This window comes from Adiantum capillus-veneris, unplaced genomic scaffold (genome assembly GCF_014529385.1).
Source record: "Adiantum capillus-veneris isolate H3 unplaced genomic scaffold, ASM1452938v2 Hic_scaffold_858, whole genome shotgun sequence".
Classification (NCBI taxonomy): Eukaryota; Viridiplantae; Streptophyta; class Polypodiopsida; order Polypodiales; family Pteridaceae; genus Adiantum; species Adiantum capillus-veneris.
In genome coordinates, this window is record NW_028221834.1 from 49,598 (window position 1) to 53,633 (window position 4,036).

A 4,036-nucleotide genomic window follows, 5' to 3' on the forward strand; every position below is an offset into this window, starting at 1 on the left:
TACAGCATTTGATGGAAATGCACTGAGTGACTGGATTATAGACTCAGGGGCATCACTTCATGTGTCTCCAAACAAGGAGTGGTTTACTTCTTATGTGACCACTAAAGATCATGTTCGGCTAGGCAATGGGCAGACATGTGAGATCTTAGGTGTTGGAGATGTTCAATTGATATTTCAAAATGGCTCTTCTTTCACGCTGAAGAATGTGAGACATGTTCCCGCAATTACAAAGAGCTTGATCAACACAGGTTTACTTGATGATGCTGGCTACATCACCACTTTTGGACAGAACATGTGGAAGATATCCAAGGGTTCTATGACAGTAGCACATGGAGTAAATTCTGGAGGACTTTACATGATTTATGTATCAAATGTCTCTAAAAATGTAATCAATGTAACCGAGCAGCCGAACGTTTCTTTGTGGCATAGCCGGTTAGGACATATGTCCAAGAAGGGAATGGAAATCTTGTCTCGTTCTGGTTATTTGCCTGGCTTTTCATTTAATGATTTTGAATTCTGTGAACATTGTCTGTATGGTAAGCAAACACAGCAGCCACATAAGCATAGAAGCAGTAGAAGAGATACACAATTGTCACTTGTTCATAGTGATTTGTGTGGACCTATGCCTAACCTATCTCTAGGGGGAGCTTCTTACTTTATGACAGTTATAGATGATTACTCGAGGAAAGTATGGGTTTACTTTCTCAAGCACAAGGATGAAGCGTTTAGTGTTTTCAAAACGTTTGTGACACTTGTGGAGAATCAGAGTGGCAAGAAGCTTAAATGCTTATGCACTGACAATGGTGGAGAGTATGTTTCAAAGGCCTTTCAGGACTTTTGTGAGTCAAAAGGTATAAAACGTGAACTTACTGCTCCTTACAATCCTCCTCAAAATGGTGTTGCTGAGAGGATGAATAGGACCATACAAGAGAAGGTCAGAAGTATGTTGTCTAATGCACAGCTGCCAAATGGGTTTTGGGCTGAAGCTGTATCAGCAGCTGTTCATCTTGTAAATAGATCTCCTAGCAAGGTTTTTCAGAAGGATTCAATGCCAGAGATGGTATGGTAAGGCAAAATGCCCTCATATAAGCATCTCAGAGTCTTTGGCTGTGAGGCATATACTCGCGTTCCAAAGGAATTTAGGAACAAACTTGAGCCAAAGAGTAGAAAGTGCATCTTTCTAGGCTATGGTAATTCTGGTGAGATGGGGTACAGACTTTGGGATCCCGAATCCAGAAAGGTTGTCCGCAAAAATGATGTTCACTTTAATGAATCCAAATATCATTCTAAACCAGAGAGGGTTGAGGAGATTAGAAGAGTTGTCTTCCAAGAAGATGGACCTGCACGTGCAAAACAAAATGTCAGGGCTCAAGAGGAGCAAGGGCAGGATAGATTGGAACCACAGGTTGTGGCTGAGCCTGAGCCACCTATTGTGCGTAGATCTGGACGTGTCACGCGACCTCCCGATAGGTTTGTTCCATCTATGAACTATGTCATGTTGACTGATGGCAATGAGCCTTCATGTTACAAGGAAGCAGTGCAAATGAAGGACTCCGAGAATTGGCAATTGGCCATGCAGTCAGAGATGACAACTCTGCATAAAAACCAGACATGGAAGCTAGTTAAATTACCACGGGGCAAAAAGGCTCTACCTTGTAAATGGGTTTACAGGTATAAGATTACCGCTCATGATAGTCAGCCAAAGTACAAAGCAAGGCTTGTTGCCAAGGGCTTTAAGCAAGAACAAGGCATTGATTTTGATGAAGTCTTCTCTCCGGTGGTCAAGATGACTACATTGAGATGCTTTCTTGCATTGGTTTCCATATTAGATTTGGTGTTGCACCAAATGGATGTCAAGACAGCGTTTGTGCATGGTGATTTAGATGTGGAAATTTACATGCAGCAGCCAGAAGGGTTTGTTGAGAAAGGCAAGGAATATTGGGTATGCCAGTTGTTAAAGAGTCTTTATGGCTTAAAACAATCACCGAGGGCATGGTACCATAAATTCCACAAGTTTATGCTTTCTCAAGGCTACAAACGTAGTGAGTTCGATCACTGTCTATATACAAAGAAGGCTAAGGATGGTAGTTGGCTGATCCTTATTTTGTATGTGGATGACATGTTGATTGCTGGCAAGCACTTGGAAGAAATTTCAGCTTTGAAGTCAAAGATGGCAAAATCGTTTGACATGAAAGACATGGGTGAGGCAAGTCATATACTTGGTATGCGCATTGAGAGAGACAGATCAAAGAAGTTGATTTGGTTATCTCAAACAGAGTATATTGACAAGGTTTTGCAACATTTCAATATGGAGAAGGGAAAGGCATTGGGTGTTCCATTGCCACCATATGTGAAACTTAGCAAACAAGATTGTCCTGTGCTGAGGAAGAAAAGGCTGAAATGGATAAGATTCCATATGCGTCTGCAGTGGGTAGTTTGATGTATGCAATGATTGCTACTCGCCCAGACATTGCATTTGCAGTGGGAGTAGTAAGTCGATACATGTCAAACCCAGGCAAGAAACATTGGGAGGCAGTGAAAGGAATATTGAGATACCTGAAAGCTACAAAGAGTATGCGTATATGCTATGGGAGTCAGGAGCTAAGTGTAAAGGGTTTTACAGACTCAGATTATGCAGGTGACTTAGGCAACCGAAGGTCTACGTCAGGGTATGTCTTTACATTGGCTGGTGGAGCAGTATCATGGCGTTCTAGATTACAAGATTTTGTTACTCAGTCTACTACAGAGGCTGAATATGTTGCAGCATCAGAGGCATGCAAAGAATCAATTTGGCTTAATCGACTAGTAACAGATTTGGAAATCAAAGAAGAGATGCCTGTGTTATATTGTGATAGTCAAAGTGCTATACAATTGGCTCGCAATCCAGTTTATCACTCAAAGACAAAGCATGTGGATGTGAAGTATCATTTCATCAGGGAAATGCTCGAGGATAAGCAACTTCAGCTTGTCAAAGTTCACACCACAGAAAATTCTGCTGATCTACTTACAAAAGGACTTCCCTCAGAGAGCTTTGTGCATTTTCGCAAGCAGTTAGGTGTAGGGTAGTACATCACTTCTCTACATCTCTTGTATATTAGCTTGTATAGTACCTTCTCTCACACTTAAAGTACCACATTGGACTTTAAGTGGGAGGTTGTTGGGGTATAAAGCCCAATGTGGTCGCCCAGGTAAGTGGGCGGGCCGCCAGGTATGTACACATATTCTTTTGTAAAAACCTAATAAGAACTCACTATGCTCTACACATTACAGTAGAGCGAGTTCACCATATCATCGTGCTCTTCTTCTTGCACTCTCTCTCGCGTCGCACTTCCACTCGTACTCCTTCAACGGGTATAGTGTTACTCTAGCTCTGGTTGATACTTCTTTGGCTTGGGCTGGTACTTCTCGGAGCTGATGTTTTTTAGATACTTTTACTACCTAAATGTGGTATGGTAGTATGGTTTAGGGTGGTTGTTCTTAACTTAAAAAGAATCTGACCTTGTTGCTTGGATATTTTACTTTGATATAGTTTTGATAAACATATTCATACACATACAATGGTTGTATCTAGTAATAGCTTGAAGTAGCCTGCTTTATGGATGGCTTTGGCTCTGGCTCTGGTTCTGGTTCTAGCTGTGGCGAAATACTTATCTGACCCTGGCTGTTACAACTCTGAAAGGGGATCCTTTATGGTATCTAGAGTAATGATGATCACAAAACGTATAAGCTTCACTTGTTGCTTGGATATCTTGCTTAGATGGGATTGGGTTGATTAGAGGTGAAGAGAAGGGGATATGGAGATTGCCCTTCATTGCGTCTTAGCTCCTCCATAGGCCGAGAAGCTCACCTCATAGAGTTAACCATTTGTGTTTCCACGATTAGCTCACTAACCGTCTGAGTGTTTCCATGCCCTAGCCGGGTAGCTTATCCCACTGGATTGATAATTTTGTTGGTCATTGGAGCTATTCCAACGATGGGACCCCCAACATTTGGCGCCGTTGTCGGGGACGATGGCCTACGCTAGTGTACTTGTGGC